Here is a 26,611-nt window from a genome sequence, read left to right as displayed (position 1 = left end):
AATTTAATTTTAAGATTCTCTGATTCTTCTTTTATTGGTCATATATCAATCAGATTACAGAATTGATAATGGAAAGATAAAGTTGGTGCAGAGAAATCAGAATGTGCATACAGTGCGTTCCATAATGGAAAGAATCCTTATTCTAAGAAATGGGTGCTAAATCAATAATTAATAATTGCAGAATCTCCCATAAAGAAATAAAGCATGGAGTGAGTATGCCTTGGCAAAGCTAGTTAGTCAAAGCATAAATCTTATGGTTTTTAATAAAAGTCAAAATGGAACACAGCCTGCATCCAGGGGTGGCCTTAGTCATGTGCAAGCTGTGCACCTGCTCAGGGCCGCCAAACCCCAGGGGCCGCCACGAGCAATCGGAATCCGACTCTTTCTTCCTGTCGTTCATTTGTTCCCCTGTGAAATGGATGCAAAAAAGAAAAACACTTTTGCTGGGAATGCCGTTTTGACATTTGTATTCCAAAGTGCAGCCACAGAAATAAAAGGTTCAAAATATGAAAAATCTATAAATAAAGCAAGATGGAATGTTCTTAAAGTGCCCAGATCGGTTTTATTCAAACCCCAAAAACATAAGCCGCACTTTACTCAGTTTGCCAGTGAAGCGCTGTTTTCCCCCGGTGGGGAAGTGCACCAAACCTGGAAGTACTGCGATACCTGGTTGATAGGTGGATTGGAAAACAAAATGTGTACGGCGGCTTTGTTTTCACGAATGTGGTCTTTTTAAACCATACTGCTTACGTTTTGTAAGCATATAAGCAGTGGACATTGAAATGGGTCCTTTCTGGGCCCTGTAGTTTTCAGGCAGAAGCACTCACTGATTTCTGAATAGTGAGTGTGAAAGCGTTAAGTTCACCATGTTGTTCCTGCTTACATTTCACAAGCTTTATTTAATCTTTCATTCCCAATGAGTGTTTGCTTTTTCCAGGATGTTGTTACTTTTTCCTTTAGTGAGCATATTTCTCTTGCCAGTGCTTAATTTGAATTGAGTCGCATCCAGTTGTTTATAGCAGGTCAAATTGGATTGTAGTTGAAGGCAATGTGAATTTCTCTCAGTGGGGCAGTATGGTGTTCAGTGAGGGAGCGGATGTAGCACTGGGGGGCAGAGCTGCCGAATTTAGAACTGAGGAACCAGGTTCAGCCTTCATGAGCAGTCCCCCAGACCACTCTCCTGAGGGAGCACATTCCCACACTAGACCTTAGAAGACCCTGCAAATCCGGAAAAGCCCTGGTGTCTTAACACCAGCAGGTGGACCCTAGCAGTGGCATGTGGGCTCACCTTGAAGGCTTGCCCACCACAATCCATACTGAAGTTCACCTCCAGTCTTGCTGGCAGGCCTAAGAAGTAGCAGACCCTAGAGCAACAGTGAGGTCACAGGACCCCTGAGAAGAGCTGGCACTAGGGTGATGCGACCGGTGTGACCGCAACGGGTGCTGACTTTGAGTGGGGGCATTGTATATTATGGTTTTAAAAGCACTTGCTGCCTCCTTCCTGGCCTACAGCAATTTTCCGCAATAATAAAAATTTCATGATAACTCCGGTGAATAAACGTCTTACTAGAGCGAGATCGGAGTTTTGTCTAGTGGAAGTTTTGACTCATGGAAAGATAGCACAGAGGGTTAATGTGCCTGCTGCTAAGAACATGTACCATGCCCATCACAAAGTGCACATATTGTAAATAGGTTAGTGGGTTACTGCTTTTGACAGTAAGATCCTTTTGCTACTTGCAGTTTATAAGTTAAAATCCTAACAAAGAACAGTGAGCTATTAGCTTTCATCTTAGAGCTGCATACAAACTGCAAGGTATAAACTAGAGCTTTGTTTTTTTCCCTAAGCCTTTGATTATCCTAATGTTGCAAAAAGTGTTCATTTGGATAGAAATCAATAATGATTATTAAAGGGAACCTCCAATCATGGTATTAAGTTTTAAATTCTGAGTTTGTGTTTCTCCAGATCAATCACTATTAAACTATACTGCCTACTAATATGGTTGTCATGTGACTCCTACACCTTGTAGTCCTTTGTCTGATGTAACATTTCCCATACAGTGATTTACACACGTAAAATTGATTGTCTCTGTGTATATTGCTGACAACAGAAAATCCATGGCTCAGAAACAAATGGCTTGTTCTTCCACTTTTAAGCATATTTGGGACATTCTGTGATTAGAAACATATCCAACTTTGTGAATTTATTTTAATGTCAATAACTCATATTAATCGTTAAATAATCATGTGTATCCATTAGTTGAATTAGATAACATAATAAGCTGTAAATGGTCAGTGAAATGCCAAACAAATACTAAAGACTGGGATGTTTTGCCAATCCTGGCCACACCTCTAACTCCGCCCACTGATCCAATCCTCAGGTTATTCCCGCCCTCTGATTCTCCACCCACAGTTCCCCTACTTTTTTTTCCCCACTTCGACCACTGGATACAATACATATTCGTGGTGGCCCCTGGCAGGGATTTAGCGGCCTCCGGCTTCCACTAACTTGCAAACACCCTGACCGTCACCCCCCCCTTCCCGCACCTGTGTTCCTCGTTCCTGATTCGTGCCTCCCCCGCAATGGTCGCGGTCTGGTCTGGTCTGGTCTTCTATTGTCCATCCGCGGCTCGGGACGAAGCCTTTTACTGCTGAGCCGGTCGCATCCGCGAGATCTGAGAGCCTCCGCGTCCGGCCGAGCCCTGTCACAAGCTCTTATCGGCCTGAGGGCCGCATACCGGACCACGTCCGTCTGTCTGTCCACTCGGGACAGCGGTGACTGGATGCAGGTGAGACATCTGCCTTCCAGGCGGATAAGGCGAGCAACAGGCATGTGTGTCTCTGAATGCAGGGTTCCTTTACTCCCTGTATTTTTCTGGATGTGTCAGTGCTGTCTGTCATTTTGTCTTTCTTTTTGGGTCAGTAACGCTGCCTATTAGTGTTTCTGTCTCTGTGGGGATAGAGTGATCTGCGCAGACTCAACCTCCTCAAACTGCTTCCTGCGTGCAGCGTGGCGTGTGTCATCAGTCTGCATTCTTTCTGGGGGTCGGACTCAGAACGTTACGACGCGTGCGGTGCCATCTAGTTGTCACACATTACCAAACTGTGGTAGGAAGGTGTGTCTCAGTGAGTCTTACAATTTTTTAAATACAAAGAAAAAAAACATTTTAGGTGAAAAAGGAAAGAAAGGGAAGCATGATAGGTTTTTGGTAAACAGTAGGTAAACATGAGTAGTGCGTCACGTGCTGAGGTTGCGGAAATTCGTTTCTTTTGCAGTTTTCCTGGTGTGCCTGGGTGAAAACGAACCCTTATTTACTACATCGCAGCCCGCGCATCCAGAGGACACAGGTCCTGTCATGGCCCTGCAGCCGTCTGTGCCAGTCCCTCACGTTTTGTGTCACAATGCCCTCCTCCTCCTCCTCCTAAATGTTATCGTTCTGAGACGAATTCGGAAGGGTAGGAGCAGCCGCAGGTACTGGTCATCTAACGCCTTTTCTGGATGTTTTATTAAAATACCTTCCTGAGCTCCGCCCCGCCCGGACCCCCTCTTCCGGAGCCTCCTACCTACGCTCCCTGCACAGGGCCACCATGAGCCTAGAGCCGCCCCTGCTCCATCGAAATCTGCCCACGTCTGAGACTGTTCTGCTCTCCATCAACAGCTGCTCTCTTGTCCTCTGCATCTGTTCTCTGTGAATCACCTCTGCTCTGCTCCCTTCAATTCTGCACATAAGTCTGCCCTATCCTCTTCTGCATGCTTCAGTCTCTCTGTCTGAAACTCATAAACTAGGAACACGTTTATAAATTTGCAAAAATGTTGCTAAAAGTATGATGCATGTTCTCAATGTCAGCAAATGAAATTCAGCATTTTCCAAAAGCACATCTCCTCCCTCTCTGCTCTCCACACGTTATCCATCAGGTGCTAACTTTGTTTTCACAGCAGAATTTGACTCTTATTTAAAATGACTTCATCTCCTAACCTTCAGTTAAAGAAACGTTTGATGCGAGAACCATTCCTCTTCTTTTTGGAAGGTCAAGTTGGAGCTCTCTGTTTTCTATTTTCTACACATTAAATGTTGTGTCAACACAAACTATGTGCCACTACTACTGCACACATGTTTAAACATGTTTGTAAGTTAAAACCACATTTTACAGTGAGGAAAAATCTAAACTAGTCACAGCAAGATCAAACTATCAAACTATAAATTAATTGTGCAAAGTGAAAGCTTCTGATTTAAAGCCTGTGAATATCGATGCACATTTGCAGCACCAAATATCTGGGTGTCACGTTTTGGAATGCATTTTATGTTTGAAACCCAAGCCAGGTTTGTCATTAATAGTGCTTCTGTGGGAAAGTTTCTTGTGTGAGAGGAATGTATGTGGGTCAAGGCATTGGATTACTGGTGTAGGATCATAACAACCGGTTTTCTGTTTTAGTTATATAGATTTGATATATTTGTCTTTATGTACGCTGCTGTAACTGTTCCAAACATTTCTGATGCTTGTACCTTATAGAGCAACCCATACTTTGTTGAGGTTCAGACATGCAGCTCTCACAGAAGACAGTTTTTTTGCCATCGACCATGTGACAGATTTGCTATTTTTTGCACAACGCAGCACAGTAACAAATGTTGCTGCACTGCATTATGCACATGGGCATATGTAATAAAAACTTCCTGCTACTGCTCTCACCCCCTTTGCTGGTTCTCATACAGGCTGCCGAGAGTAACACAGAACATTTACACCATGGTACAAAGGTTTGTGTGTAATGTCAAAATGTAAAACGTTCCCCTCATTGGATGTGTGTTGTTCAGTGCATCACATATGTAATGTGTAGAATGTTTGGAGAAATAAAAACATTTCTCCAAGTTTGCATCTGCTTTGAGAAGGCATTACATTTTGGTGCAGTCCTAGTCTAACTGTCTTAGTAATCAGGCTATGCATCAAATCTATGGGTGCTTACGTTGTAAAGCTCAAGTTCCACCAATATAAGGCTCCCTTGATGCACAGTGGCACAAATGAGCACATAGTGGTATTTGTCATACAAATGAGCACTTTTCTGGTGCTAAGCACATATTGCACTGGAAATGAAATACTCTGGCAAGAGTTTTTGCAGCTTTGCATCATGTTGAGCGACTTACCGCTAACACAAACCTTTATACATCTGGCCCCATGTTTTATTGTTATACCATTGTGGCAGGTGTTACTTGAACATTCAAGGGTGAATCCCTGTGTGCACATTGATGGTTTCGGAAGCGCAACAGTTCTGATTAATTTCATACAGAAGACTTGACAGCTGATGAAACCCCAACTGAACGACCGTTGCTACTTCTGAAGGCGATATATGTGGTACGGCGGTGTTACTCAGGCAATAGTAGGGTTGGATGCCTTTTATTTGTGTTGCCTACTGGAGGTGTATGTATGAGCTTCCACCAAATACAAGGCAAAGAAGAAAGCAATGGCACTCAGAGCACTTTTGTTGGTGTCACGAAGAACACAAAGGTTTAGTATTAGTATAGGGGTTGACTGGCTGGCTGAGAATAATTGTATCATATTCTAGTGATTGAATATCTGCCCAGAAAAGAGGTGATAGAGCAGATAGAATAGTTTAAGAGTATCTGATTACAGTATGCAAAAACCCCTTTGGTATGGTAGCTGTCTTATATATTGGACTTGCCACCACTGCACAAGCGATAGAGAACCTCTTCGCACATGGAAGTAGGTATGAATTTTCATAGAGAGTGAAAAAGCCAATCAGAATGTTCAAAATGTGGTGTTATGTGCTAAAAATATTCTCCTCCTTACTAAACTCATGAAATTTCTGAAGCAGGAACATGAAACAGATGGGTAAATCTGACATGTTTCCCCAACACCGCCAGAATAGTGCTTGTAGCCTTTATGAAAAAATAGAAAGTTAACAGCTATTTTTATACCACTGATGAAGTATTTTTGGCTCCATGAGTTCATGATTTTTAGCTTAGCAGTTAATATTTAGTAACTCCCTTTCTATAATATATTAACCACTATTAATGTCCTCACCAGAAGCAGCAATGCTTATTTGATGTAAAAGGATTAAACTTAGATTTACAATAATGTCTTAAGGAATAGCTACCAGTAACAACTAAGGGGCCGATTACGATTTCTTGCAGACACTGTCTAGGATTTGGAACTGACCAACTTGCTGTCAGCGGTTCCGCCCGACCTATTACAATGCGACCAAACACTATTCAGTCGGAGTTCCATTGATTCTTATGGGAGTCCGCGTTCCACCCGACAAAACGTGTGGAAATGAGGCGTGAGCGAAATACTCTGCACTCTGTAACAGGTACCCCACAGTGCCTGCCACACAGAAGGCTGAGGGAAAACAACATCGAGTCGGCGAAGCTGCAAGCGCAAATTAAGTGATTTTATTTATTTATTTATTTACTCTCAACTTTCTCGTCGTATGTCACACTCCACTACCACCCCACCCAGCCCTGCCCCGCGATGCCACCCCACAGCCTGTGTGAGCCGCAACTGGCGTAACAAACGATCACCCATTCTCACACTGCCTGCTGCCACCACATGAATCATCTTTCTTCTTCTCAAGTCTCAAATCAAGTTGACAGACACATGATTGATGATGATGAGTTGCATATTATCAATCAGAAGTTGACATCACAACAAATCACTCAGCGTGCAATTCATGCCATCATTTAACTGTTCTTTCGGTGTGCTTACCGTGATTGATTGGTGGTGGCACATCGCAAAATGCAGATCATCCATTGCTTCAATGAAAATCAAAAAATTATTAAGCCTGTATTAGGGTGGGAATGTCCCTCTAGGCTAGGAAGAAAGAATAGATAGTCTGGGGCCAGGCCCAGGGTTGGAGGCAGAGGCGGGCGCACATTTGGTTGTATTAATGTTTCTATTGAATGTCTGGCTAGAGGGATGGCTTAGGGCAAGTAGGAACTTCTTCACTGCACACATTTTCAACTCCAATCCAGCAATAAAATGTGTCTAAGAGTAAGACAGTGGGGATGGGCACACACACAAATACTAAAGTAAATAATGTTCCTTAGCTATATGTTTTTTTTGGGGGGGCTTCAAAGAAAGAAAGAAAGTAAAGCATAGTTGTCAGGGAAGTGGAGCTTGCCCTCAAACTCTGGTGGCTAATCCAAATGTAGGTCACCTAACACACTACTTCCATGACCTGAGTTGCCATCATCATCTTACATTGTACTACTTCAGGTGTGGTGTAATACGGAGGTATAAAGTGCTGATTCATTTTGATGATGGTTAAGCTCTCTACGTTTTGGGGTGAGAGACTGGTCCTTCTCACTGTCAGAATGACACCGGCAGCACTGAAAACTCACTCAGCAGAGACACTTACTACGTTGCAAGCCAGAAAGTTTATCGCCAGTCTGCTGAGTACTGGCCATTGTCTCCTTTTCCCATACCAATACAGCAATGGATTTTGATCAAAGTAGACATCTGTTGGGTCATCCAGATAGGCCTGGACTATCCGCTCAATGGTCATGGGTGCTCTGCTTTGTTCTGCCTCTTTTGCCTCTTTTGCCTTTGCCTCAGCACTGGACCTAAGCCCTGCCTGTAGAAACCATTCTTGTGCCCATTTTGGGGCTGATGCTCCCGTTCTTGTTGATGTTGTTCTTGGTGTTCTTTTTTGTTATTGTTATTGTTAACTGTTTTATAAAGCGCTCAAATCACCCTGGGGCATCTCGGCGCTGCCTAGAGGTAGTATTGTGAGGATTAGAAAAACCAGGATAGAGAAAGGATAAGTCAGTTAGAACAAGAACGCTTTCAGATGTTTCCTAAAAATGCTGTCGCTTGTAATTTTGCGCAAAGCTGGGGGGAGCTCATTCCAATATCTTGGCGCAAGATATGAGAAGGCTCTACCCTTAGTGCGGGTGAGACGAATTCGAGGAACCTGAAGGACATCCAGGGTGCTGGATCTGAGTTTCCTACCCGGAGAATATTTTGAGAGTTTCTTTCGCAAGTAAAGGGGGCCTCTTTCATTCACCACATTATATGTGAGACAACAGATTTTAAAAAAGGATCTCTTCTTCACTGATAGCCAGTGCAGTTCCCTGAGCAATGGAATCGAGGTGGAACCTGCAGGACGATTTAGAATCATTCTGGCTGCGGTGTTCTGTACTACTTGGAGTTTGGCCAGTAGGGTCTCTCCCACTTCCGCCAATAAAGCATTACCGTACTCCAGATGACTAATTACCATTGCATGGACTAGGGTCCTGCAGTGGGGAGTGGGCATGTAGGGAAGGATTTTTCGAAGTAGCCGCAAGCTATAGTAGCATGAACTGGTGGTGGCCGCGATGTGATCCTTTTTACTGATTGTTTGGGAGTGGGGTCTGTGCCCAACTGAGCAGGCCATGAATCGTCCGACCAGATGTCCGTGGCTTTACCCATTAACATAACCTCCATTTTTTCTGGGTTCAGCTGGAGACAGTTTCCTGTCATCCAGCTTGAGATGACGAGCATGCCAGTGGCAAAGCGGATTTTGTCAAGCTCTGGGTTTAATCCAATGGTAAACATAAGCTGCGTATCATCAGCATACGAGATGATCTCGAAACCCAGCTGCTCAACAATCCTTGCCAAGGGAGCCATGTATATATTAAAGAGAGTTGGGCTCAGACAAGAGCCCTGCGGGACGCCCTTGTCGGGATGCATTTTCGCCGAGGTGTAGGGTCCTAACATCATAGTTTGGGTTCTCTCAGACAAGAAGTGTTGAAGCCACTTCAGGGCTGTCCCTTGGATACCACAGGAGAGCAGTCTCTCCGCCAGCTTTAAATGGGAGATGGTATCGAAAGCTGCGGAGAGATCTAGGAGGGTCAGTATTACTGAGCCTCCTGCATCGATTGTTTGCCTGAGTGAGATCAGTCACCGCCAAAATGGCGGTCTCTGTACTGAAACCTGGCCTGAAGCCCGACTGCGATAGATCAAAGATATGGTTACTTTCCAGGTAAGAACTTAGCTGTCGGTTGATAATACCAGTTGTTTACCTAGGAGCGGTAGTAAAGAGATGGGACAGTAGTTGCCAAGGATTGATGGGTCTGCAGTGTTTTTTTTTAGTATTGGGCGTACAAACGCCTCCTTCCACATGGTAGGGATGGTACCGGTTTGAATGGAATGATTAAATATATCTCCGATTACGGGGGCACAGCTCGAGGCTAGAAGCGCCATCATTTTTGGTGGACAGAGGTCTAATGGCGACCCGGATTTGGCAGCAGCTAGGCCTTTAGCGACCTCATCACTTGAGGTTGGTTCAAAGCTGTATAGGGAGCTAGTTACCATCTTGTCCTGCTCCTCTAATTTGGTAGGAGATACAAAGTCAGGAGGGCCTAGTGGAAGGAAATTCTCGTCGATTTTAGCTATCTTCACATGAAAGTAGGTCACCAGGGAGTTACAAAACTCCTGGGATTCCATTGGCGACTGTCTACAGACTTTAGGAGAAACAAAGTCCCTTACTATACCAAACAGGATTTTCGGGGTGTTGCTGGTGATTTCTAATTTCTAATTTCTAACTGGCTGCTTTTAGGTTCAGATAATATTTGGATAGAGACTGTCTCTAGAGAAGTCTGTTTTGAAAGGGCTTACAGATTAGCCAAGTTCTTTCCAAACACCTACATATGGCTTTTTCCACTTTTAGTTCCTCCGTATACCAGAGGGTAGAGGGCCGCCGTTGGAAGGAACCCTGTTTTTTTGGTATAAAAGCATCAAAAGCTGTTTCTAAGGCGGTTTTAAAGACCTCCAACTTTTTGGATACTTCCATGATGTGAGTTACTGCATCCGGGGAGAATACCTCATTAAATGCTTCTAAGGAGAGATTGCGCCATGTCCTGCGCTGCTCAGTATTTTGTCTGATAGATAATTTAGAGCTCTTCTGACAAGACTGCTGGCTATAGATCGTGATCATAGAATGATCCGTCCAAGGAAGGGAGTCTGGGGGGTCACATCCCAGCTGGTCTGTGTTGGAGAAGACCAGGTCTAATAGGTGCCCAGCTCGATGAGTGAAGCGTTCAACTCTTTGAGTAAGTCCCATTAGTTCGAGGGAAGAGAGGAGTTTGTTGACCCCAGGGTTGGTAAAGTTTTCCCCGTGAAAATTAAAGTCCCCGAGCAGAAGAAATTTATTTGACGCCAGTACGTGTAGTGCAAAATGTTCTTGGTGGTTTTGACTGCTGTCAACCAACTGCACTGCCCTTATGCTCTGAAATTGAACTTGAAGGCTGCCCTGCAGTACTTGTGGTGCCCTGAAGGAGCGCTCCTCTAATTCCCTTCGTTCATTTTCTAGCTGACTGCCTTGCACAGCTATCCATGCTTTGTAGTTGGCAACATCCTCATCTAAAAAAGGAATGAAAGTATCTAGTAATGGTTTGTAAAATGGATCAAGAATTTTGGCAAAAATGTAATGGTTGGATGACACAATGCCTCTTTGCACCCTTGTATTTTCAGATAAGCGAAGGATTAAGCTCTCCACCAACTGATGTGCTTCTTTTTTCCCTCCACACCTGCGTACATTGCAGTCACCTCCTTTAGCTGTTCCTGCAGCATGTGCAACTGTGGGATAGCTTGGCCCATGGTACAATCCTCCTTGCTGACTTTACATGTGAACACCTGGAAAGGAAGCAGCATCTCAGTCAGGCATTTATCTAGGTCACATTGGTCCACCTCAATGATCATGCCTTTCACAGTTGCATCTCCTCTTTGCATGACGTATTCATTGATTGGTCTGTACTTCTCAAACAGACGTTCAAGCATGTAATAAGTCAAGTTCCAGCGTGTTGGCACCTCCTGGATGAGTGCTTTAACAGACATTCTATTATCACATTGAATGATCATCAGCTGCTCCCGGGCTTTAAAAGAATAGCTGAAATGTGTGCATATTCTTCTGCAGGCGGTCAGTAAGTTGCTGATTCAGTCTTCTTTTTTCAGAAAGTCTTGAACAATGATGTTAATGCAGTCGCCAAATACAGGACCCTGAAATAGCCACCATCGGCCATGACCTTAACTATATTACTGCAGTTGTCTGTGGCAACAAAACCAATGTTAAGCCCTCTTGGTCGCAGCCATTCAAAGACCTTACTGTTAAAGTCTTCTAACATGTTTGCAGCAGTATGGGATTTCTCCATGGCGAACATGGCTACTGTAGCATGCTTCCGAGCACCATTAAAAATGTCAGCAGTGTCAACACCAGCAGATATCTTTTCTCTAACCCCCACAAAAGAGATCCAGTGTGCAGTGATGCACATGTAATCAGAGGCTTGGCAACTGGTTCACATGTCTGTTGTCAGGTGGATAGTGTGAACAGCACTCTGCTGCAAAACTTCTCCAAGCAATTCCAGCACATTGTGATGTTGTGCTGGAACAGCAACTCTGGCAAAATAGGACCAGCTGGGAACATTCCATTTCCGGCAGATGGCTGCCACAAATTCTAGAAAACCCACCCTTTCCATAAAATGAAAAAGTGAGGAGTTCCAGCACTAACATTTTAGCCAGCTTTGAGTTGTATAAACGTGCCATTGGATGGTTGCGTTCCCACTGCCCCTCCGACCTAAACATGCTGATAACGGTAGCCTGGATTTTTCTCTTTTCTGGTGCCACTGATGCAGGTGACTTCTTGAGACCAGATATTGTTATGCTCAATGCGCGTTTTTTCGTTGCAGTACTCTCTTACGTTGGACCCCTTGGTGTCTCGGTGTGACTCTTGTGCCATTGCAATGTTGCTGATGATGATGCGGGCGGTACCACTACACTGCTGGGAACAGGGCTGCTTTGTGTACCGGAGAAAATATCTCCGTCTTCTTCACCTTCCACCGCGATAGGATCTTCATCCTCTCCCCCAACACTAGCAGTTTCTTGGCTCCTGAGGTGCGCCTCCCACTGGATCAAGTGGTGTTTTCTAAGATTGGTTGTTTGACCTCTGGTACCATAGTTTGTACCATGCTTACCCCGACTAACACCTACTCCACAAATGGAGCATATAGCAATGTTCACCTCCTTCCTGCTAATCGAAAAGTAGTCCCAAACTGCAATGTCAGATGAACTGGTAGGTGGGAATAAGTTGCCCACTTATCTAAGATTCCTGCATTGATTGGGTACTACTTTGTATTAACGATAAGTCGATTTCAACATCTCTGCTCATCGACGTTGTCGTGATTAGACTGGCTGCCTCTGCGACAGACATGGACTTGGGCCTAGGTTGGTGGGGTGGTTCCACTGATGTGGGGGTGCTGCCCCCAGCTTGCTCCCCACACACTGCTGCTGCAGGTGCAATTTTTGGTTTCCCAAAAAAGGTCTTGGCGACATACTAGTGGTGGCAAGTAGCCATACCTTCTTCTCCTCACTGGCAACCTTCTTGGTACTGGACCTGGTACCTTTCTTTGGGGCCATCTTAAAGATGTCAAGTCAAGTCAGACCAGTCTTTATTTCGATCGTTTAGATCATAAAAGACACAATTGATAACACTGTTTCAAAAAATAAGAGAAAGACACATATATACATACAATTGTTAATATACAATAATAGTTTTGATGATAAGCAACATAGAACTGTAAAAATACATTAAATACAAAAATTGATTAAAATCGTTTATGATATTAAAAGGTTTAAAAGGAATTAATAATTTCTGTATTTTAGTGCATTAACAAATAAATTACTCAATCAGCTTCACCTTGCTATCATTTGTACAAAATGTTTCCTTTCCAATACTGCTAAAAATACAAAGAGTGGACAAAATGACTAACATATGCAGCCCTATGACGCAGTGGAGATTGCAGCAAATGTAAATACATCTCTCTTTGGATACAAATGCCATTCATTACTTCTTATTTATTCATGTTTTTGGCTTTTATACCCCACATCTAGCTCAAAAATTTGGCCATGGCTATCACGATGGGCTCCTGCGTGTTGGTCTTAAAATACGAAGGGCTGTAACACTAGATGTGGTACCCAGATTGGAACATATTGGTTTTAACCATTTCTCCCTTGGTAGGTTATATGCTGGACACACAAATAAGATGTGAGGGATTGACTCAACCTGCTCAGGACATGAAACACATTTATTGTCCAATGAGCCATTCCATTTATGAGTAAACGATTTAACGGGAAGTGTACCCACCCTGAATTGATGGAATAGCTTTCTATCACATGGCTTACTTATTAGATCCTAGTACTCCTCATACAGGGTATCTTGCTTGTGTCCCCAAAAAATGCCAGACAGGGAGGTGTCATTGATAGATTTCAGACAATTCATTTTTACCCTATTTCAGTATGTCTCCTTGAAGATTTTCTTGGGGGGAAACAGACTGCCTACCGGATCTTCCCATAAATGGCTCATCCCCATGTTAACCAGTGTACACTTTATTTTTTGTAACCAGGGAATTTTGCGTGATGAATCCGCCGCTCTTACATCTAATAGAGCATTTGCATAGTGTGACAATTCTGGGGTGGACCAGAGCCTTCTCCAATACGTTAGAGGTCTGTATCAAGCTATTTCTTCTAAAGGACAGCAACCCATATCTAGATATAAGGGCTTGAGAGGAGTAGATTGTGGAAGATTGACAAGTTCTCTCAAGAATTTATTCTGGGCAGTGGATAGGGGTGTCAAATTATCGAGGCCCCAAAGCTCTGCACCATACAAAACCGAGGCTCTAACTTTTGTATCGTATATCTTTAGCGCCAGGCCTACCGGTTTGGTGTGGGACAGCCTCTGCTCTTTTAACAATGCTCCTGCTAGTTGGGCGTGCTTCAGAGACATTATGTCAACCTGGGGTCTCCAATTTAATTTCCTTCCCAGTGTTATCCCTAGATATGTGAATACATCTGTCTGTTCAAGTTGGACCTTACTCATAAAAACCCTTCCTTTTATCACTTTATGTTTGTGGAGAACCATGAATTTGGTTTTCTCCACATTAACCAATAACTCATGATCTCCACAAAAGTCCTCAAATCTTTGCAATGCACTGTGCAAACCCTTTTTTGCGTTTTTGATATTTTAAGAGTATTATCGGCAAACAAGAGTATATGTATCTTCATGCCTGCAAGGGTGGGGGCGTCAGTTGGATAAGAAGTGAAATAATTAACAACCCTGTTGATAAATAGTAAAAATGCCATTGGCGCCAGGACGCACCCTTGGCATACCCCTTTAGTCACTGGAAACTGTCTCTGACGTTTCCGTGCGCACCCCAACGAACCTGGGCAAAATTGGATTCATGTAGCTTGACTACCAATGATAGCAATTCTAGTGGCATCCCTGAATCTTTAAGTACCCCCATAATTTGATACGGGGGACCAGATCAAAGGCGGATTTGAGGTCTATAAATGCCGCATAGATTGTACCTCCCCCGATGACCACCACACGCCAATAAGTCAATATAAATCTAAAGACTTGATCTATAGTGCTTACATGTTGGCAGAAGCCAGCCTGTAGTGGTGACAGAATGTCTTTGTCTTTAATCCAGGAATGGATTCTGCTTAACACGAGCCTAGCCATGATCTTTTGTATGCAGTCGATTAGGCTAATTGGCCTGTAGTTTTCGGGGCTAGAGCGATCCCCCTTTTTATATATCGGGAGAATTTCGGTGCCTAGCCAAGACCCTGGGATGGGAGCACAACTAGCTATCGCATTAGCAAGCATGTGTATATATGTCAGCCAGTTATCCTTATCATGTAGGAATAAATCTGCCGGAATGCAATCAGGGCCCGGAGTCCTTCCTCTTGGTATTGCATTTAGGGCAGATTCAACCTCTCCTCTAGTAAAAGAAACAGTGGTATCAGGTTTTGGTAGGTCTATGATGTCTAAGTTATTGCTAGTAGCAGCAAATTGAGCCTCAAAGTAGGATATCCACTAATCTGGGGCAACGTAGGTAACAGGAGTTTGTCGACAATCTCCACTCTCCCATTTTACTATCTGCCAAAATGTTTGCATACTTTTTTCTTTAGTGGCATTGAAAAGGTCAAGCCAACGTTGTTCATCCCACTCCTTCTTGGCTATAAGCTGGGTTCTTTTGTACCTCTTGCGTGCGATTTTAATTTCATCCATTTGTTTGTGTTTTATAGCATGGGAGAGCCTCTTACAGTCTTCTCTACAGGCCTTGTTATACCACTTAGCTACTATTAAAATCGGCTTTCTCTTAGGTTTATGGGGTTTAATAAAGAAAGATTTGAGTTTTGTTAACATATTATAGTGGATGTTCATGATGTTTGTATTAATTTCCTCCTGGGAATCTAGATTTTGGACAGCTACTAATGTGGACTCCAAGAGTTCCTTCATCTGCTCTAACGAATTCTCATTTTCGACCATCATGGCCTATTTTACACTTCTCATATCGTTGCACAATACGGCATCCACGGTCTACACTCTATTACAGGCAACTGAGGCTGTAGGGAACACCGTACGTGCAAGGTCATCAACAGTGGGTTGTAGTCACTTTCACTTCTCTCGAGGATCACCCTATCAGAGAGGGTGGGCCATAGTTCCAAATTGATTAAAAATAATCAATACGACTGCTTCTATATCCTTTACTGTATGTGTGGTAACCCATTCTATCAGAAGGAGTCCTTCCATTAACTGCCCTGATACCCTTCTCCAGGCAGTGGCCTTTTAACTGGGGTGCAGCCTCCGTCCATTTCTTTATTGGGGGTGGATCCAGGGATGGGATGTTCCATTGGGCATCCTCCTCTACACTAAGGTTACCATCTTCATGGTCAATGGGCTCAAATGAGCAATTAAAATCGCCCGCAATTACCAGATTACTACTGCCCCTATTGTTGTCAATAAACCTTTCCAGTAAACTGATCGTGTTAGATGGTTTACCACCCACCACCCCTCTAGCATATACATTAATCACCAATATGTTAGGGGGATGATTCAGACGTATAAGTATGGCTAGTATATCCGGGCTGTCTATTTGTACTTCCTCTACCTCATAATCCAAATGCTGCCTTACCCATAAAGTGAGCCCTCCCGAGGGTCTGCCTTTTCGCCCGCCTATGGCTGGCTTTGAAAAAAAAATACCCAGGGTGATAGATATGGTGCAACAGCCAAGTTTCTTGAAAGGCCCAAATGATCCTATATAAATGCTGACCAGTCTGCTGAGGCAATTTCTGTATGCAGTCCCGCAATATTCCAGGAGGCAATGGCCAGTCTGGTCATAGATGGTTCAGGGATGATAGAGGGGATGGCAACTTGGCCATTATTTACTTGAAATATTGTCGTTTCGCCCAGGATGTTACTATCGGTGAGGATTGTGGGACCGTCATTCCTATTTTCTGAGGAATTGCCCACCCCAGTCTCGGACCATAAACCTTCAGAGCCAGTAAAAGGAGGAACCCATGTTGGATCGACAATTCATCCCCTTGCAATACAATATCCTTTCCGTGTGGTGTTAGAATGGTGTTCCATAAACTTCAATCAACCTTTTTGAGGATGAACACTTGATGCTGCCCTGAGTTGTGTTGCTAGGGTTGTTATTAGAATTAGCTGCAGGGACATTATATTTAATCCTAATACTGGAAGAGGTCATGAGCGAAGTCCTTAGATCAAATGCCACTAGTTGATCGACCATATCTAATGATTTAAGTGTAAGACACACGCAATCTAAACTGGTGCCTGTTGCTACAGCCCTTTTGGCATGGAGTATATCTTCTCTAATTAATGATCTACAATGCCTGACATGCTGCAGCCATGGGATGCTCTTGTTAATCAGAGACTGTTCATCTTCTTTTATCAGGCTAGGTGAGGGTTTTGGAATGTTAATTAAAAATACTTGGCACTTACTAGAGCTAGCTGGTGTCCTATGTTCGCTTCTGTTAACCCTTGCTGCACAGGGCATGTGTTCCTTGGGGGGGATACAGGATGTTCTCACTCGATCTGTGTGTTTAAATGTCTGATATTGGTCGCCAGACTGTGTTTCTTGGCTGGTGTGGACAGAAGGGTACATTCTAGCCTGGTTCTTTTGGTTTGTTTCGGAGCTACCAGTATGTGCATTCAGTAAATCCTCGATAATTCTACCTTTTACACCAGGGTATGGCACAATGTTTGACACTGACACAGGCACATGTGGTCTGGTTAGGTCTGGGGTAATATTTTGTACATGGGCATCACTATTTCTGTGAGTTTGTTGATCAGGCCTTTTAAAGAACACACTATCTCCATAAATATGGTTGTCTGAGCCATCAGGTTTGCTACCCGGTTAGTGAGCTGACCAGAAAACATGCACTTGACTGTCCCTAAGGGGTCGGTCTGATGCCTATCCTCAGTCGATCGTGAGTTAACTGCTTGCTGTACAGTAATACTATCCTCGTTTATGTTCATCAGGGGGGCAAATATGTTTGAGCACTCTAGTGCACAAACATCTCGGGGTTCTTTACATGGGGTGATGTAGATGGGTGGGGTTGACCCTGCTTGTGATGCTTTTTCTGGATGTACTTGTGGGAGTTCTTTCGGAGTCAGTTTTTTAAACATATCCGGTATGGATTTAACTATCCGGGGGGACAAAGGATACTTAGTGGGAAGTGCTTCTGTGGTACCTGTGTCATTGCTCGTTGGGGCTGTTAAAATCCCTATGCAATCGCTGATTAAATTATCTATGCGATTCATGACACAATTACTTCTTTTATTTGATAGCTGTTTGGTCAACATTTTGGGCTTCTTACCCTTTCCCACTGCTCCCCCCCCGGCGCATCCACTGCTTTCCTTTAGCCCATATTGAGGACACTGTTGAAGACTACACAGACAGTAATTAGGTGCTCCCTATGTCTTATAATATAGAGTAGAGGATAGACCAGTGTGGTACATTAATGCTATACTGTACACTACATATAATAGTAAGGACAAATTAATCCTCTTACGATACCATAAAGCCACAGGTATGGGTATTGTGATGAGCGAAAGGTGGGGTGGGCCAAGATGTAGATAACAGTACCTTGTTGTTATTGAAGTCCAGTTCTGGGTACGATGTTAGAGAGGTGGCCTGCCTCTTCCTGCACTGATGGGCAAGGATGGGCCCGCCCTTGGCCGGGCTTCGCCCAGGCGTGTCCCGCGCCGCGGAGGGAGAGGCTGTGCTTTGTAGCATGGTGGAAACTCCTCCCCCTTACCTGTGGCAGCGGGAGTAGGGCCAGTGTTCCTCGCATTGCACCCTGGGACTCGTAGTCCCACCATGGTGAATGGTGGTCCCAATGAGTGCTGTCTGGTAAGTTTTTGGCAGGCAAGGTGTAGCATCCTGGGCTTAGGCTCCCGCCAGGGTATATCAGCAGGGAAAAAATGAAAACCAACAGTACCTCTTTGCTTCAGACCTGTCCCGTGGAGGGAGAGGCTGCGCTTTGTAGAGCGGTGGAAACTCCTCCCCCTGACCTGTGGCAGAGGGAGTGGGGCCTGTGTGCCTCGCGTTGCACCCTGGGACTTGTAGTCCCACCAGGTTGGATGGCGGTCCCAATGAGTGCTGTCTGGTAAGTTTTTGTCTGGTAAGGTCTAGCACCCTGGGCTTAGGCTCCTGCCAGGGTATATCAGTAGGGAATAAATGAAAACCAACAGCCCCCCTTCGCTTAAGGCGCATCTTAAAGATGTCAGTTAGCACTCAGTAGCACAAATTGAAGAGATGTGTGTCTGTGGTCACACGTCACATGACGTTGTGTGCAGGAGGCAGGCCTTCTGTCTGGCAGTACAATGGGTGTTGTTGTGTCCTCTTTTTTGTGCAGCTAAAAGCAAAGAAGCAAGAAGAACATCAGTGATATGTGGCATTGTTGTGGTTCAATTACTAGTAAAAACTATTATAATATAATTTAGTGTGTGTGTGATCACATTTGTTAGGTTATTACCTCAGTTATTAAAACAGTTAACAATACAGTGTAACCATGTGTGTGACTTTGACAACAACAAGGGCTTTCATGGTGTACTGTGTACACTACAGTACACTCAGAAGGTTAGGAAAGAAGAAGAACAACAAAAATGCAAATGTAAAGTTTGGCATTTTGCATCCTGTGGGATGCAGCACTCAGGGAGCTGCAGCTGACAAAGGACAATGGAAGCAATAAACCAAGGGGAACAAAGGGAAGACAGACATGCAGGCCTATATGGCAAAAGCAGTGTAACTGCCTCCACAAAATGTCCGTCAGCCACATGGTCACAACAACAACAAGCAGGAGGCCTGGAAAACAATGAACTCAAGCAGGCCTCTATGGACTCAGACTTTACAAAATGGCCCTTGGCCACGTGGGGAGGCTTAGCCAAGACAAATGCTGGCCCACTATTACACACACACTCACACACTGGCCAGACAAAGGAGGCATGCTAAACAACAAATATTTGATGCAACAATGTCAAGATCAAAAATCCACATGGCTAAAAAGGTTTGCAAGTTACAACTACACACATCCAACAAAGGCATTTTATTGAACAACACACATGAACATTTTTAATCCAATGCCATCCATTGACAAAATGATGTGTAAGTTCAACAGACACCACAGAAACAGTTCTTTCATGCACCCATGAGTAGCTGTGGGCCTATTGGTTGGAAAACCCATTGGCAGACTAGGCCAAATAGTGAATCAATTCAAATCAATATTGCAAATTTATTAAAAACATGGAGAACATGTAGTGAAGTGTGCTACATTTTTGCTGAATAAAAGAAGAAAAAAATGCATGCATAACAACAACCAGCAAGAAGAGATGGCCACCACAAAGAAGGCATGCAGGCCTATGGCAGAGGCACACTGGCTACCTTCACAAAATTGCCGCCAGCCACATGGCCAGGCCACAACAGCCATCAATAAGTATACAAAGGGAAGGCAAGGCAGGCCAATGGCAAAAGCACACTAGCTACCTTCACAAAATGGTCTCCAGCCACATGACCAGGCCACCACAACAAGAAGCAATAAGCCAAGAGAAACAAAGGAAAGGCATGCAGGCCCATGGCAACCGCAAAAGCACAGTAACTGCTTCCACAAAATAGCCGCCAGCCACATGGTCACAACAACAACAAGCATGAGGCCTGGAAAACAATGAACTCAAGCAGGCCTATATAGACACCGACTTTACAAAATGGCCCCTGGCCACATGGGAGGCTCGACCAAGGCTCAGTCAAGGCAAATAATGGCCCACCACTACAAACACACTCACACAGTGGCCAGACAGAGGAGGCATGATAAACAACACATCTTTAATGCAACAATGCCAAAAACTAAAATCCACAGCGCTAAACAGGTTTCCAAGTTACAACCACACTTGTCCAACAAAGGCATTTAAATTTAACACCCATGAAAAAAAGGTGCAATACCACAAAAACACATTTTGTATTTTTAATCCAATGCCATCCATGGCCAAAATGATGTTTAAAGTAAACTTTAAATTCAACAGACACCACAGAAACAGTTATTTTCATGCACCCATGAACAGCACTGGGCCTTTTGGCTGAGAAAGGCCTATTTTTGGAAGACTACTGGGCTACATTGTGAATTAAATGAAAATATTGCAAACTGTTTTCAAAACTTGGAGAAAAATGTAGTGAACTGTGCAACGTGTTTCCTTAATAAAAGTAGAAAAATTACTTACAAAGAAACAACCAGGCCCCTAGTGAAACTACAGGCCACCAGCCACAATAAATGTTAAAAAAATGATGAGAAGTGCAAATAAATCTAGGTGCATGGCCCCAATCAAGCAAACAACACCAAGTTTCCAACTTACTTGTGAAAACTCAAATTCAAAGTCCTCAAATCCAATGATATATGATGCAGCAGACACAAAGAGTGATCCTTCCAGCTCCAAATCCAAATGAAAAGTCACCAGGAGATGAACAAAGCGCTGGGAGGAGCCTTCCATACAGGAACAGGAAGTTGGAGACTTAGGGGCACTTCCTTCCCCTTGAAAAAAAAGAAAAAAAAGGAAAAGGAATCCTTGCAACAAAAAAAAAGAACAGCCAAATGTCAATTCTTGGCAGTTTTTTCCATTTCAAATAATTTTATTAGGTATTTCTTGTAGAAAAACAGAAAAAAATACCATACACCATACAGTATACAGAAATATAAAATGTGTTGTTATACAACAGCTGGGCAAAAACTTGGCAACTACAGCAATGTGAAGAACAAGAAAAAAAATCACCAGCAATATACAAGAAGCAGAAATACAAAATACCAGCTGATACAAGATATTGTACATTGATGAATAACCTTCGTATAATCAATGAAATAAAGAAGAGAAGAAAAAAATAAAGTAAGAGATAGAATGAAACTAATAGCAACTAAGTAATAAAATAGAAAAAGAAAAGATAAAGCGATTCGGAGCCATAAAAAGGCCTACTCCTGCTTATATTGGTTAGTATGTCAAATTACGTATATTAGAAAAAAAGTCCTATGGAATCCGAATGTTCTTGTTCTAGTACAACTAAGGGTCCAAACAGTAATTTTATGCATCTTTGGTACACGTTCATGGTTAAGAAGATATGTGAAAAGGGGAATACCCTATAGAAATAACTGTGTATCGATCATGGAGGTTTATGTGTGGTGAAGTATATGTCAAGTGTATCCCACATATGTCTGTTAGGGTTTTTCCAGGGAGAATTTTGAAGAGCGATATTATTAGCACCCCTGAGGTGAGTAATGCAGTTTATCCAACCTTTATATGATGACTTATGCGTGTTCTTCCAATTATTAAGGACCATTTTTATTGCTGATGTTAATAAAAGGTCCAATAATGCTTTGTCTGCACAATTTGATGTATCAGCCTCGATAAAGCTGGTTGTCCTGGTGGCGAATTCTCTTATTAGTTTAGAATTAAAAAGTGTTGCTAGGAAATCAAACACATTATCCCAAAATGTCAATACAGCTTTACAATATAAAATAAGATGAGCTAAATTGCCTGTTTCCTTCTTACAGTTCCAGCAGATAGGGTCATTGCAGAGATGCTGTGAATGCAGCCTATTGGGAGTCCAGAAGGCTTTATGTAGAAGCCATAGTGTAGTTTGAGATAAGACTGGAGAAAGCTTATTACGGGTGGTAGAGCTCCACATTTGAGGCCATTTAGATTCAGGCAATGGGCTAGAGGAATGTCATTTTTGGGAGTTGTTTTTACTCCAAATCATAATTCCGAGAAGGTTTTAATGCTACTTGGGGAGAGAACCTTCTCCAGATAGCTGTCACAGTAGATTCTGCACGTTCGGTATTGTGTTCTTCACAAACCTTCCACCGGAACTCCAATGGCGCACTCCAAATCTTGTGGCGCCCGCGAACAGCTTGGGAAATCTCATTGGCGATAGCAGGCACCCAATAAGTTGCTCGAGTGAATGCAAATATAAATTTCACGCACATGAACTTAAAAAACTCAGCCCCATTACGGAGTGCAGAGTTTTTTAGCAACTCTGCGTTCTACACGGAACAATAAGTTGCCAAAACTCTGCAAACTACACAAGCAGAGTGGAGTTATATGCCCAGGGTTACTCACAACTCACCGGCACACCTCGAACGCCTAAGAGCAGAATGGCTCTCCTACAAGAAACACATCTTTAGAGAAAAAGCCACCTTCTTTCGCAATCAATTGAACCACGTGAAGAACAGACCAAGGGCGCTATTCAACATAATAAAACAACAAACTACACTCACCTTCCAACATGAATCTTCAATCCATAACACAAGTCTGACTTCCCAGCCCGTCTACTTCATTGACACTGATATCACAATGGAAACCCTTCCCAAGACATAACTAAAGACCAGAGTGACCCAAAAAAAACAAAAAAACAACCATAATCCTCTACAATTGAAAAATAATGCTAAGTGGACAGACTTCAGACCCATGAATGAAGGAGAAATATTCAAAATAATTGTGAACCTGAAGCTCAAATCAACTGTATCATCTCCCCGTTTTGGACCAAAATCATCAATGCTTCTCTTCCATCAGTCTGTGTTCCTGGATCCCTTCAAATTGGCCAAGTCACACCTATTCTCAAAAAAACAGGAGCAGACCCCAACTACCCCAATAACCTCAGACCTATTACCATCCTTCCCTTCCTAGCCAAAACATTGGAGAAGTGTGTTCTGCTTCAACTCAACCGAGGAATTCAACCTCCATGACACTTTTGTATCAGGATTCAAGAACGGCTGTAGCACAGAAACTGCTATGCTGAATAATATAGCTGATGACATTCACAGATCCTTCGATGAAGGTGGCTCCTCTCATCCTTAGCCTACTCACCTTATCTGCAGCATTTGATACAGTAAACCATCCAGCTCTACTTGAGACACTCAAAAACCACACTGGTATCAATGACACATTCATGAGATGGTTCACATTTTATCTACAACATCACTCTCAATCAACAAAAATCAATAGTTGTCTCCCGAAACCTACACTAGTTCCACAAGGTGTACCTCAAGGCTTAATCCTCTCCCTATCCCTTTTTAACCTCTTCATGGAACCCCTCACTGTTATTTTGAACCAAGCAGGGGTCAAATATCACCTAAATGCTGATAACACACAACTCTACTACAAATAAAATCACCCAGTGACCTCCAACATCTTAATACCACACTAATCAATATGCAAACTTGGTAAAACACCAACCATCTTAAACTGAACTCTCCCAGAAAAACAGAACAACTACTCCTCTCCCCAAAAAATAATCCTTTACCATCCAAGAATGGATTGAGAGTGTGGACACTCTAGACTGCTCTCTTTCAGTTTATAACTCTGTTAAGTCCCTAGGTTTGACCCTGGACAAAGAAATGTCAATGAAGGAGCACATCAACAGCACAGACAAAGGAGCGCTCTGCACACTAAGACATCTCAAGAAAATTAAACTGTATATTCCCCCGATGATCTTAAGGCTGTAGTGCTGTGGTAAATATTTCATTACCGGTACTATTTTTTATGCGGTAAAGTCTAGTAAGAATAACTCAGTAAATATAAGAGGCAGAATCCGTGGTATTAGAGGTTCTAAAAGGCTTTATTCCTCTACAAAGGAAATACAATTCGAATTGCAGGCTTCACACTCCATCATCATGAGGGTTCAGGAAGGAAGGCAATACATTATTGACAGGTAATGGTATTTATATGGAAAGCATTATATTGAAACAGATGCAAGAGGCGTAACAGCTGATAATACAGGTAAAATAGGCATACGTAACTAAAAAAGGCGGACATATAGGCGTAACTTAGAAAACGTCATTATACATGATGTCACAAGTGGGTGGATCCATAAGAGAATCCTGCAATGTCAGCAGAAATATTTGGCAGAGATGCGTGCGCAGCCGCATGACGTGTGATTGACGTGCAACTAGAGGGTGAAGGGGACTTGACATTTAGCTCTACATGTGGAGACAGAAGTCTGAGGGGTCATGTCAACCTAATCCCAAATCATATCTAATATCTTATGTTTAAAGAACTGTATTATCCAAAAGGAAAGGTCTCTCGGACGGAAATCTATTCTATACTGACTGTTAGTGCGTGTACAAGCGTCTAAGTGTCTACATGACATGCGAGGGGGCAGGAATCTTCCATGGTAACAGGGGCTATGAATTACTTGCACGAGGACAGTGAGGCCTGGCCCCTTGCACGGTAGCTGGAGGAATGTTTACCTAAACTACTAGACAGGAATGCATCGGATGAGGAGCGAAGCAGATAATCTTGAAGGTGAAATACAGTTTTTGGCAGGCAACAGGCTGGATCAGGCACCGTTAGCCGCGCAGGGAGTAGGACAAAGTTCATGGATACAGATGCGGGCTCGGGCTGGAGCTTTCAGAGGCAGAAGGCAGGGAAAGGCTTGATGGCAGAATTCAGGGCCTACTCGCCTGAATCTGTAAAATGTGGAAAGTGAACCACATAAAGTCGGTGGCCTGTCATACTTAGGAATGGAATATCTGACCCATTCATGGTGGATCTGAAAGAGGACATGTTGACGGTGGACGCACATGTATTTGCGTCTTCAAAACTGGAACTGGAGGGAACATACATGTACTTATAGCATGCACATGGAGCCGTTGGGGTCTACAATAGGGGACATAACTGATCACAAAATTCATATTTCCTCATTCCCTCCTTGTCCCCTACGGACCCTCAGGAGATATCGATCTTCATCAATCCATCGATCTGTTCATATAGCATCATTTGTTCTTCTTTCTTCTTCCGGGATTTTGAACGAAAACTTGGAGGTGGGATAAACGATGTGGCACACAGGCCACAAATCGCTGGCCCACATTGTAGACATAAGCAGCAACTGAATAGTATGAGAAAGCCAATACCTAGGAAGGATAGGATCCTCCATCCCCAGGCGGACAACACGCTCCAGAACCAACCGGACCAAGTCCAGGTGCCTGGACTCTGGTGTATCTGGCTTATAATCTTATGAAGGCGCGTTATGGCTTTACATACTGACGGTGAATTTTCTGGTATGAAAATGCAGCAACTTGATCCGATGACCCTACAAGCTCCGCCCCTATCGGCCAGGATGACGTCAAGGACAAGACGATTTTGAAGCACAACAATCCGCATAGCAGACTGCTCTTCTGTTAAATTGCCTAAGGCGGAAGTAGTCTCGTTTACTACTGCTTCAAGGGTTCTAGTTAATCTACGTATCAGTTTACTATTAGTGACTGTTCCTATATAAGGAAAGAAACCTTTATTGAAATCTGTGTATTGCTCCCATGCTGTTTCAGTGTAATCGACAATCGGGAGATCTCTCTGCTGTCTATTGTGTACTAAATGGGTATTTCTGTGATAATCAGGAGGAGCTAGGAAAACAGGTGGCAGAAGGAATGCTATGTAACAGGTACCATCCCAGTCTAGAGGTAGACATATATATGCGGTTTGGCCACATATGAAGTAGGAATGACGGGAAGCTCTAAATGTAGACTTGCCTTGATCACTGAATTTTATTACAGTGGTGCATTTACTATGGCCCATGTGTATGGAACCATTCTTTCTTACACATAATTCCCCTTTAACTGGGAATACTGACATCGCGGGCAAGATTGGTGTAGCTTCGGATTCAACATTCAGGATCATGAGGTTAAGTGTAAAATTACCTAATCCATATACTTCATTTTCTAGATTAGTTCCTGTTCTTTTGGGAAGTCCCTCCTTGTTAGGGTAGCAGACTTTAAGCAAAACCAGGTTCAGGTTTCCCCATACCCAGTTGTCTTGATAAACTGCGGAATTTGAATCTAGGGAATTAATCAAACTAAACCATGCTCCACAGGAGCCATTGTGTGTGAACGGATATGGAAAGAGGGGCAAAACTCCCTTATAGTTCTGATAGGGAGGGAGTCGGCCACATATCCAACAATTTGTAGCATTGCTGGTCTGATGGGAATGATGTAACATACTAATGAATGTGTTGTTGCGCAGCGCAAATCTATAGGACAACTCATGCGGAGGTAATTCACTAAAAGAATGTTCAGCAGTAACATTGTAAGCACGTTTAGAAATAGGGTAATACATATGCAGCAATATACTAAAAATGATGATCAGAAGACTTAGAAAAAACAAAATTAATAATGTTACTGTGCAGTGACTACGGAGTGATTTACAATACGCATGCTTTTTAAACTGCATCTGTTGATTTCTTTCTCTATTCCGGTCTAGAGGATACATGTCAGAGACAAATTCAACCGATTC

Source organism: Triturus cristatus, chromosome 10 (assembly GCF_964204655.1).
Source record: "Triturus cristatus chromosome 10, aTriCri1.1, whole genome shotgun sequence".
NCBI classification, from domain to species: Eukaryota; Metazoa; Chordata; class Amphibia; order Caudata; family Salamandridae; genus Triturus; species Triturus cristatus.
Note: the sequence above shows the minus strand (reverse complement) of the source record.